The following is a 12,679-nucleotide window of genomic DNA, read 5'->3' on the forward strand; positions in this document are numbered from 1 at the left end:
GAGAACTTCAGCCTGAAATCTTCAACTCTAAACCACTTTTTAATCACACCCATGTTATTTTCATTTCAACCTCAGATGATGTTATTTTTTTTTTGTCCAAAGTAATCTGTTTTTCCTGAACACTTTCATTTCTCTCTCTTCTGCATCCATTCCTTACTCTTGCCATGAGCCATTCCTTCCCCTGCCTTATCTTCTCTCTCTCTAGTCCTAGAGTATATTCTTTCCTATTGTAATGCTGCCCTGACCCTTAAATACTGGGAAAAATCTCTATTTTCCACTAGGATCTTGCTGAGGGGAGTCCCTATTATCCTCAAGAAGTCCCTACAGTTTCCCTGAGCTCACCACAAAGTTGACCATGTTCTTTTGTAGTTTGAGATATTTGTTTCATGTACATGACTTCATTCATTACGCAGAATATATTTTACCATATGTTTATTTCCTTCACTAAATCTTTAAGGGCAATGACCTAGGATTACATTTTCACAATTCTAAGGACCTAGTTTAATACCAGACAGAAAGGAGACCCACTAAATAGTTATTTTACTTGAATTCAGTAAAAACAGCAAGCATTGGAAATTCCTTCTGCTTCTTCATACCTAGCTGAGAAATGACTCTTTTGCCAAACAGAAGTACTACACCATTTGTAAAACAACAACAACAAAACACAATCCTGTCTTTTATCTGGTTCTTTCTTAGTGAGAATTACAGGAACCAAAAATTCCTCAATGAAAAATCAATTTAAGATAGTGTTATAGGTTGAATTATGTCCCTTCTAAATTTTTATGTTGAAGTCCTAACACTCAGTACCTCAGACTGTGACTGTGTTTGGAAATAGGATCATTGCAGATGTAATTAGTTGAGATGAGGTAATTAGGATGAGACTTTAATCTAATATGACTGGTGTCCTTCAAAATGGAAGATTTGGACACAGACATGCAGACAGGGAGGACTCCATGTGAACATGTAGACAGAGATTGGGGGTGATGCTTCCACAAGCCAAGAACACCAACAAAACACCAGGAGCTAGAAGAGAGGCCTGGAATATATCCTCCCTCAGATCTCAGAAAGAACCAACTCTGCCAACACCTTGATCTCAGACTTGTAGGCTCCAGAACTGTGAGATAATCATTTCTGTTGTTCAGGCCACCCAGCTTATGGCACTTTCTTATAGCAGCCCTAGGAAATGAAAACATGTTAACAGGAGGTCTACTGTTCAGTTGCTCTTACCAAGCTTTCCATTACTCCACTCAGTGGAGAGGCATAGGAGACCACTGGGACGGAGTGGGAACTGTTTTATAGGATGTGGGCTGTGGGACAATATCAACCCATTTAACTCTTGCAAAGACAAGGGAAAATAAGTTGAAAGGCAGCTTACTGGATAGTATTATTTCTCCTACCAATATAAGCTATTTAGAAAAGAATTACCCTTTAATAATGATATGAATCCATCAAGTAAAAAGCCAGACATGTAACTAACTATACTATCATTTTCTGTAATATCTTCTGCAGCCAGAGAACACATTACAGAAAATGCTAGAATTACATAAACCTATCTAGATGATACTCTTAGAAAAATAAAGTCAAAAGGACTTAAATTATTCGATCCTCTGTCTACAGAAAGTGGAAGACCAAAGCCATCATAAAACACCCCCTCCCGGATGTGGGCAGCATCTTTAATGAGAATACTGCCCAGGACCACCATTGTCCATTATTTTGATAACTTCTAGGTACAAGAGGACTTAATCTCATATCAATGCACAGAATAAAAATGAAGGCTAGAGGCTGAGTTATCCCAAGGGTACAATGTGAGTAGACGGTAGGATGAAATCTGGACTTGATCATTGTGATTTCGGTCTTGATCATTTTTCTAAAATAAATGTTATCTGGATGGACATAAACATTAAGAGAATAATTTTTCTTATCTTGAAAAAGGTAACAGTAAAACACAGAAAAATATTTCACTCATTGAGCATCCCATGCTCTTTAGAGCTTAGCCCAGCTCTTGTGGCTGCAGACTATGGCTTACTCTAAGCGTCGCTGTGCCTTGTGGTGCGCTGGCTCGAAGCAGGCGAACAATAAATGTCCACTGAAAGTGAAATAAAAGACTTTAATAAAATACTGTTTCAGAAGACTTCGTGAACTGGCAAGTAGACTGCTGCTCTTGGCAGGGCTCTGCTGGTGGATCTGGTTATGGGAAAACTTTACTACATTGTTCGGCCAAATATGATAATTGCAAACCTTTTCTGATGTGAGGAGGGGCACTGTTTCTTACTGTTTCTTGGTGTTCCTACCAAGACATGTGTTTCGAGGTCGTGTCTTTGCTTTCTAAAGTAAATAGGGTAGCTGAGTCTGGATCTGCTTAACCCCACCTGTCCTTTCCCCTTCAAGTCGATAATAAAAAAGGGAGATTCCACGTCAGACCTGGACCAGCAAGGCACAGCATCTAAGACTCCGTCCCCATAAAAGAAGGCGTTCTCTGGGCTCTCTCACAGGCAAGATTCTGGGTACAATTATGGGAATGAGGCTACAAGGATTAGAATTAGTGCATGTCACAGTCGGAAAGTGCGGCTGGCAGGCAAGCAATTGACTGAGATGCGAACAGATGAGCAACAAATGTGTGTAGCAGCCCAACCCTTTTTGGGAAACCACACCCCATGTGCAGGACATTTGGACACAGGCAGGCATATTGGATGCGCCATACTAGTTCTAATAGCAGGCCAACAAAAGAATGCAAGCAGTCGCTAACCCTTCTGCTTAGTGCTCTCTGAAGGAGCTCCAATAATTGCTCATGTATAACCTCTGAGCACTTGGTGGCCTTCCATGGGAGGAGCAGGCAACTGCCTACAGGAAACCAACTGCCCTGCCCACTGACTGGAAACACATGTTCCTTTCTGTCATCTTTGGGAATAGCTGCAATTCCACAATGTGATCGTTGTCAACTTATTTCCTTCTATTTGTGGTTCACTGAAACTTCAGGATCTAAAGAGCTCATCATCCTGTCACCAATCGCTGTTAATGCCCAAAACACTGTTGCAATAATAAGAATAATAACAGTCATTCTTGCAAAGTCATCCTTTTATTCTAAACTCCTTCAGATTCGCATGGGGCCCTGATCAGGATCACTCCGATATCCAAATTCTGAATACTAGAATACAATTCTGGGTGTTTGGAATAAAGCCTCTTAATAAGCATAATGAGCTGACCACAGAGATTTTTAAAAAATTGCATGTTAATGATTAGGATGATGGGCCCACATGTAGAATTTTAGAGTTGAAACAATCTTAGTGATCAGGAGGGATAGTTCCAATTCCTTATTACGTATAGAATATAGGCAATCACCATGCCAGGATTCTCCCCTTCTGTTCAAAAAAGACAGCCAATACTTGCACTCACAATTAAATGCAGTTAATTCTGAGTCTTCAAAATTCACAAAATAAAGTTATCACTGGTTTCCCATTTAAAACGTCTAAGAAATAAACCATAGAAGAAAAAATATTCACTATTGAAATAAATTATTTAACTTATTTCTGGTTTAGAACTATATTTAATATCTATTTCACTTTTATACTATTTGATCAACTAAACACCATGAACTGTACTTCAAACTGTAAATATTGTACTATTCTACAATATGTCACATAATTAATCAGAATAACATATCTTGGCTTTTAGGCCAAGTCTTTCATGCCAGCACAAGATTTTATAGGTAAATAAATTAAGCATGACACATAAATATGACTTTACTTTCAGTTTAGTTTTTCTAATATCTGATAATTTTTTGACATGTTTTAAAAGGGAAAATGATTCAACAATAATTTCTCCTTGATATTCACTTATACTAGCTTATTCCGTTGTAGGCAAAGTCTTTAGCTTACTGTTGATTTTGTTAGATGGTGTTCATTAGTCATTGCTTTTACAGTGTACGTGGGAGTGGGGAAAAAAGGGCAGCCTTGCTTCTTTGGATACAAGGAAGGAAACAGAGTTTCTGCCTCTCGATCCTCCTCCTGGTTTTTCTCAGAGCACAAATAAGTGAAAGTAAAATAAGAAAATGTTGGCCCTAGCCAGTTTGGCTAAGTGTATAGAGCATTAGCCCATGGACTGAAGGGTCCCGGGTTTGATTCTGGTCAAGGGCACATACCTGGGTTGCGGTCTTGAACCCTGGCCCTGGTCGGAGTGCATACGGGAGGCAACCAATCAATGTGTCTCTCCCCCTCCCTTCTTCTCTCTCTCTCTCTCTCTCTCTCTCTCTCTAAAAAGAAAAAGAAAGAAAGTAACTGTTGGGAATATTCAGGGAAAGGCAGAGGAAGGGTGTGGGAGCTCAAAAGCCCTGGGGCAAACTGCAAAACTGTAGTATCGGAACTCCTGGGGCCACTTCAGCCAGAAATGGTGTGCTTCTAATGAGGCCACAGGGTAGAAGGCTGGGAGACTTGGCAAAATTTCAGAGGCAAAATTACCAGGCTGGTGACTGATTAGACTGGCGAGAGGGAGGAGTCTAGCTCCTGGCTATGTGAGCTGGTAGATGGTGAAGCCATTTGCCATTTTTGGAGACAGAAATGCTGACAGGTTAGGGGGATGCAGGGTTGCATCTCTCACACCTGCTGAACATGGTGTTTGTGTGTGTGCGCGCGCGCGCGTGTGTGTGTGTGTGTGTGTGTGTGTGTGTATGTGTGTTCCAAGCTGGAAAGTCTGGAATGCATTAGGTCACTGAGTCTGGCGCTTAGATGAAGGATCTAACCTTTCAAGCATGTAGACTTGGAAGTCATAAGCACACAGGTAACAGTGGAAGCTGGAAAAGTAGACAAAAGCTAAGGATAGAACCTTGGGGAGCATCAGCCTGGATATTATGGAGAAGGGAAAAGAGTCTGGAATGAAGAAGGCTGTTTGGAATATAGAAGAATCACAAAAGATGGTTAAAGAAAAGGAAGGAGTGGCTAAAACAAAACAAAACAAAACAAAATACCTACAGAAAGGTCTGTAAGAAGGAGATGGAAATATTTGGAATTGGAGTTAATTGGGTTGCAGACTTGGGTGAGACTAGTTTCAGAGGAATGATGAGGGCAGCAGTCAGCTCTGACAGGTTTAGGGCTGAACTGGAAGTGAGAAGGGGATTTCCTTGTGTGACTGTAGAGTCTCTTATGATTGAAACTGGGGGTGAGGGTTGGTAGAGAATCCAGAGGGCTCAAAGCACTTCTACTAACTTAGAGCATAGACTGCACCCTCTCTACCGGAACCTTCTCTCCAACACTTAAATACATTACATTCTTTTACATACTAAAATCAAAATCTAAACTCAAATACCTCAAATCTCTTGGGTATAGGGATCTGAACACAGTTATAAAGGTGGTGGTACACTGAGTTAGATTCACACCAACCCTAAAATCACACCAATCCTAAATGTTAAAAGTTGTTATCCCTGGCTGATGACTTAGTGTAATTTTTGCAAGATGTAATCACTATGTGATATACATATATTGTAACAAATATACTTAAGTGTCTGAAAGAAAAACATTTCAAAACTAAAATTCAAAATTACAGTAAAAATGTTGTAATCAAGATAATCCTATATAATAAAAGCCTAATATGCTAAGTGTGTGGTCGACTGCTCGGCCATTCAACCAATAAAAGCATAATATGCTAATGATATGCTAAGGCTGCTCAACTGCTTGCTATGAAGTGCACTGACCACCAAGGAGCAGACAATTGACCAGTCGACCAGTCGCTATGACGTGCACTGACCACTAGGGGGTAGATGCTCCGACTGGTAGGTTAGCTTGATGCTAGGGTCCGGCTGATCGGGACTGAGTGAGATGGGCCGGACATGCCCTGGAGTCCTCCTGTGGTATCTGCCCAGCTGGTCAAGCTCCCGTGTCCCTCCCTGGCGCTGATCGTGCACTGGTGGGATCCACCAGCCTGGCCTGCACCCTCTCGCAATCTGGGACCCCTTGGGGGATGTCAGAGAGCCGGTTTCAGCCTGATCCTGCAGGCCAGGCCGAGAGACCACACTGGTGCACAAATTTGTGCACCAGGCCACTAGTAGTTATAATAATAACAATCCCAAAAGTTGTATACAGTGGGGCCTTGACTTGCGAGTTTAATTCGTTCCAAGACCCAGCTCGTTAAGGAGCTTGCTAAGGAGCTCATTAACTCAAATTACTCTATCAACTCAATGCAAAAAATCAGCCGAGAGACAGCTGGTATCTCAAAAAACTCATTAGTCAGGACACTCATAAGTCAAGGCCCCACTGTATTTAAAAAGTAGCCCCTGGTCAATTAACTAGAAGTATAAACAATCAGCACACAAGCACAGAGCCTTGCAAATAGCAAATACACAATAAATGTTTGCTGGGGTGCATTCTAGGACATTTCTGTAATTGTGGCCGAAGCTCTGAGCCCTCGAGCTATTTCTAAAATCATAACAGCAGGCCAGGGAGTGGATTTCCTGGGGGTACAGGAAGCCAATCTCAGTTTGTTCTTGCAAGGTATTCACAAGCTCTTTCCCCCGCTTAGCTCAAAGACCACATGTAAGAAATCAATGAACAGAGAAGGGTGTCATTTCCCATGATGCTGAAAGCCTCAGCCAAGACCACGTTTGTGTTTTCCCCCCTAGGTGAACATGGGCTTTTTTCCTACACCTAAGTCTTGTCTATGAGCTCACCTGAACATTTCCAGGAAGAAGAACAATGTATAATTTTGGAAGATAATATATTAAAACATGCATGGCTTCATTTCTGGAAACATACATGCCTTTACAAGTGAATTTCATTTGCTTTCTAGGCAGTACTTAGTTCAGGGTGAGAAGCAAATTCATTATCTATGACCTTGGCTGCACTGTCCTCCAATTCATTATCTACCTGTATGAGGTCTCAAGCAACACAGATGCTTGTACTGACTTTTAGGAATCACATATTTTAATACCCTTGCTTAAAAGGAATAGTATTTTAAACCCCCTTTCCTACTGCTTAACTACCATTTCTGTACCAAACCCTAGGTAGCAACTTGCTTCCTTAAATAAGTCTTTTATTAAGAATAAATGGGAAGCCGAAACTGGTTTGGCTCAGTGGATAGAGCGTCGGCCTGCGGACTGAAGGGTCCCGGGTTCGATTCCGGTCAAGGGCATGTACCTGGGTTGCGGGCATATCCCCAGTGGGGGATGTGCAGGAGGCAGCTGATCGATGTTTCTCTCTCATCGATGTTTCTAACTCTCTATCTCTCTCCCTTCCTCTCTGTAAAAAATCAATAAAATATATTAAAAAAAAAGAATAAATGGGAAGGTAATCTATAATAATAAAAGTTAATATGCTAATTAGATTGGACGTCATTTTTGATGTCATTCCAGACATCATTCCTGATGAAGCCAGGGCCAGAGGGAAGCCTGGGTCCCAGGTGCCAGAGGGAAGCCAGTGGGAAGGAAGGCCTACTCTTGCACAAATTTTGTGCATGGGGCCTCTAGTTTAAAATAATCACAGTAACAAATGTAATCCCCTAACATTATGTTATAAGTGGGATCCAAAATGAAATGAAATGTCCAGAGACACGCTGCTGGGATGGGTGGGAAACAAACACCAGCCGTGATAGTGAAGATAATGGTACCCTGGGTTTCACTGCTTCCAAGTCTTCCATGTACTGATGCATTAATTTTAAGGGGGACAAAATGTTCTCAAATTAGTGCAAATCTTCCTTAAAATAAGTCATTGTAATATTTAGCATCTAAATGCCTTCTCATTCCCTTCTGTTTCGTGAGTGGACTCTTCTTTCTGGGGTGCCCTTTGGTGCCAGAGTAACAGACACGGTTTTTACACAGTTGAATGTTCCACACTGTGTGGGCCCTGGGCCTTTTTCTTGTTTGTTTTTTAAATCCTTACCCCGGGATATTTTTCCCATTGGTTTTTTTTTTAGAGAGACAGGAAGGGAGGGAGGAGAGGAAAGGGGAGGGAGAGAGAGAGAGAGAGAAACACTGACGTGAGAGACACATCAATTGGTTGCCTCATGCTAGCACCCTGATCCTGGCTAGTGATCAAGCCTGCAACCCTTCAGTCCACAGACTGTCATTCTAACCACTGAGCAAACTGGCCAGGGCCCTTTTTCTTGTTTTTAATCCTGGATCTGGCTCTTTGTGCTGCAACGTAATCACCAGCAAAAATAACCTTGTAATGGGAATATCACAGTCAAATCAGCAAATACGCTATAACATTTTGACTTCCTCACTTCCTGTAACAAATTTCCCTCCCTCATATTTTAGTAATTGGTATTCTCCCCAAGAAAACCTCCTATCTATGTCTCATGTACCTCTAGCATCTTGAAGTATTTTATTTTTATCAGAATTCTCGGGGAAGCCAATCCTTTAAGCTGCACTGGTGCCCTTTCCTTTCTCCAATGCTCCTTATCTGGCAGCCTGTTCGAGTACATTCATGTGGTTTGGCCAGGATTTCCCCTTCATAAAGATGAACTCACTGAATCTAAAAACATATGTCCCGCTAGAGATAATTAGTCTCTTTAAACATCCGCCGTGTCTTATTTTCTCTCATCTTCTTTTTTTCATGGCCAACAATTTTGGGGCTTTTAATAGTCAAGGAATAAAAATGTATTCTCTGATATTTAAGAAATTTTAGAATTAAATAAGGTATCTTATTCTATTACAGTCCATTGCTATTATACATCAATTAACATTTTAAAATGATACATCCCATTATGAAGAACTTACTTCATACTTGCTGGGAGGAAAAAAGGCATCTCTCCTTAAATATTTATCAGCACAGTGAAAGATGCTATTTTTAAACTTCACTAACACAGAGTTTTCTAGTAAATTATTTATGTCAATATTAACTGGTAATTATTCCTGAAATTATAATTATTTATATGAATTGTAATTAGGGTAGTCACCAGTATGATTATACATATCATAACATGGTATAGTGAGTAACACAGTGTAGTGAGCAGGTCTGAAAGCAGTCAGACCTGGGACTGAATCCCAGCTTTGTATCTTAATAGCTCTGTGACACTGGGCACATTCCTCATTCTCCACTTCTCAATTTATTCAAAAAGTGTGGACAATAAGGGTTACTGTGCGAAATAGATCTAATCAATGTAAAATAACTAGTATAGTATTTGGCTTGAATTAGACAACTACTAATCCAACCTGCAAATTTAGAAAGTCTTTAAATAGGGAAAAAGGAAGGAAGGGAAAGGAAGGGAAGAAAATGGAAGAAAGAAGCTCTTTTCCTCCCTGGCTGCTTAAAGCTCAACCTTCATCATGAATGACACGGTAACTATCCAGACCAGGAAGTTCATGACCACCAGACTACCTCAGCGGAAGCAAATGGTCATTGATGTCCTTCACCCTGGGAAGGCAACAGTACCCAAGACAGAAATCCGGGAAAAACTAGCCAAAATGTATAAGACCACACCTGATGTCATCTTTGTGTTTGGATTCAGAACCCATTTTGGTGGTGGCAAGACCACTGGCTTTGGCATGATTTATGATTCCTTGGATTACGCAAAGAAAAATGAACCCAAACACAGACGTTGCAAGACATGGTGTATAAGAGAAGAAGAAGACCTCAAGAAAACAGAGAAAGGAACCCAAGAACAGAATGAAGACAGTCAGGGGGACTGCAAAGGCCAATGTTGGTGCTGGCCAAAAGAAGGAGTAAAGATTCTTCAGTGACTTTATCTGTGATGGTTGTGCAGATTTTTCATGAGAGGATTAATAAACTATAAACTTTTTTAAAAAATGGAAGGAAGAAAATGAAAATAATACGTCATTATGTGTAATATTTGGGGTCAGCTTTGATGACTTGTATCCATATCAGTGTCCAGAGGAAAGGAGACCACTATTCTGGCCAGGAGCTAAGCTGGATGATGATCTCAAAGGCACTAAAATTTTATCTACATGTGGAGGTTGCTACCAGGTGATTTAATCCATTTGAGTTGAGTACAATCTGTTTATGCTCCCAGGAGTCATAATGAGCGTGAGGTTTAAGGATTTAGGAGTGAGAGCAACTGGACTGATGGGAAAAACATAGGTGCTAGAAGAACAGGAAACATGGACCCCAGACACTGTCTGGAACTCAGCAAGGGCTCAACAGATGATCTCTGTGTCCAAACCCAAAATAAACTAATAAAAGAGGTATACAGAAAGAATGAAAAAAATGAGTTAGAAATAAGGGGACGCAAACAGAAAAGCAGATTAATTCACTAATAGGGACAATGACAACACTGTAATACTCTGTTCAAAGTTAAGATTTAAACAACTTCTGGAAATTGAGCAGTGAAATCAAAACAGCAATGGACCAGGAATGACATGAGTTGGGTTCCACGCCAGGTGTGTTGCCATCAAGGCAGCGAGCAACCGTTTTGGGGCTTCAATTTCCTCATGAGAAAACAATGGGCGTGGGAAGTGCTCTGAGATTTCCTCCACTTCAGTCGGCCACATGTCTCAAACATTAGATCGTGTGGCACATTTTAAGTTGTCATCCTGTGTCCGACCGATGCAATCTATAGGATTTTGCAGCAGCTGGGCCACATCAGAAGAGTAAGCCTGAAAGCTGATTCATAGCAAGGGCTGGATCTCGGAAAGTGCACGCAGCTGAAGCCGGGCCACGCGTGCTGCTGTGGTGACAGCCTGTCTTTCTTCCTTGGAATGTGTTCTTTGAGGAAAAGCAAGGCCACTGAAAGAGGCAGGCAGGGACGGGGGCCCAGCCCTCCGCCTCAGCCCTGCCGTGCTCTGCCCATGGCCACTGCGACACTCCTGAAGGTCTGTTCCGCGTGGCCCAGGGGAGCCTGGCCACAGACCAGGGAAGGAGCCGGTTCAAAGGCATATTCAAGGTGAGTTATGTGAAAATTGCCCGCAACATCCTTTTTTCCTTTTTCTCTCACATTGTTAGCATTTATTAACTCAATGTCTCCATTTCCCTTCCTGTATTTTAATCTGGCTCACAGTTGGTGGAGAATGTTTTCAGAACCAACCCAGAGCTGATAAATAGCAGTGGCTAAATGTTAATAAAGGAACAGGGTTGAGATTGAACTAAAGCATGGGTTTAAGTAAATAATTACACAAAATCCATGATTTTATAAAGAACAATTTCATAGAAATGTTTTATGTTTTTGTTTTAACATGATGATAAATGGAGAGAATGCACTGGTAGAGAAAGCATAATTTTAGACTTGGAAGGAAACTTTAAAGTTCATTTCAATCCACTAAATGTTTATTAAATTTTTCTTGGTGCTAGTCACTGTAGTTACAAAATAAGTGAGATGAGGTTCCTGTTTTTAAGCAGCTCTAAGTATGTTAGGGAGACCGATATGACCCGTGCCTCTGCTTGGTCTCTTCTGCACCCAAATTTATTCAGTAGCCCCTGCTCTGTTCATGTTACAGTGCCCGACCCTGAAGCCTGCATGCTCTGGTAGCTCCAGCTGGGTTCTGCCAGTGAGAGGTTCTGGCCTGAGATTAGAGGGTGGGAAGAAGATTGAAGCCAGGATTTCTCCCCTCTGTCTGGAGGTCTCCAGAAGTGGCCATGTTTCCCCAGTTCTTGATTCTGCTGGACAGCCCCACCAGGATCCATGCTCTGCAGTGACCCAGCCACTGCACTGGGATACCACTGCCCTACCCTTTGGCCCTCCAACCTAAGAGGGTGGGAACTTTTTGTTGTGGTTCACCTCTAGGTTTTCTCTCAGCCCCTATATCACCTCTGCACCCTATTCTCTGAATTAAAATCCACTATCTATAATAATAAAAAAGGGTAATATGCTAATTAGACTGGATGTCCTTCCGATGTCCTTCCAAATGAAGCCAGGGCTGGAGGGAAGCCAGCCCAGGTCCTGGGTGCCAGAGGGAAGCTGGTGCTGGCAGCCGGGGGAAGGAAGGCCTACTCTTGCATGAATTTCGTGCATCAGGCCTCTAGTTTTAAATAATTAGCCTGGCTTCTGTACTACTGGTTGACCCTGACTGATACACAACCCTTTAATGATAATGTAGTTTAAGAACTGTTCTTCTAGCAGTTTGAACAAAAACACTCAAGAGCTATGGGTGGGCACAGAGAAAAAGATTAATTTTGCTGGGAAGTCTGGAAGACCCCACAGAGATAGTAGCACCTGTTATAGTGACACCTTGACAAAAGATGAGGGTTTGATCTTTGAAAAGTGAGCCAAATCTTAACAGGTGAGGAAGGAGGAAGAAAGACCTTCCATAAGGAGAATAGCATAACCAAAACTTGAAAATGTACAGCGTGTCTCTAGCACAGGCAGCAGTGAAAGAGGTGGTTAGAGGGTAGGGAAAGGATCCATTGTGGGGCTCTTGGAAGCCCTTCCAAGGAGTCTGGGATTTGCTTTTCATGTAGTTGTGACCCTTCCCAAGTTTCTAAGCAGTGAAAGGGTTATATTATAGGAGTCAAGGAGGTTATGACATGGAGATCATCCAGAGTAACTGCTACAGTTGAGCAAAAGGTGATGATGGTCACAATCAGCATGGTAGCAGTGGGAATGTGGAGAGGAGTAGATTTGCAAAATATACTGATGAAGGAAAGGATGGGATTGAAAAAAGATGGATATGTAGGTCAGGGAGTGGTAAGAATATAAGAAAATTCTCTGTTTCATGTTTGAACAGAAAGATGTATAATAATGCTCATATGCACATAGGTTGTAGGCAATGAGCTTATTTTTGAGTATGTTGAATCTTAAGTAA

General features: G+C 41.5%; 1 protein-coding gene and 1 pseudogene across 2 annotated transcripts in view; one reads left to right on the forward strand and one right to left on the reverse strand.

Moving 5' to 3' along the window:
- ATP8A2 (ATPase phospholipid transporting 8A2) overlaps positions 1-12,679 on the reverse strand; it is a gene marked incomplete at its 5' end in the record, with an annotated part of 501,820 nt that overhangs the window by 82,550 nt on the left and 406,591 nt on the right. The window lies entirely within an intron of this gene.
- On the forward strand, positions 8,543-9,650 carry LOC308514288 (small ribosomal subunit protein eS24-like; annotated as a pseudogene). The gene has a single exon. The product of its transcript is annotated as a small ribosomal subunit protein eS24-like (transcript).

The sequence above is a fragment of the Myotis nattereri genome (assembly GCF_964212035.1).
Source record: "Myotis nattereri genome assembly, chromosome: 2".
NCBI classification, from domain to species: domain Eukaryota; kingdom Metazoa; phylum Chordata; class Mammalia; order Chiroptera; family Vespertilionidae; genus Myotis; species Myotis nattereri.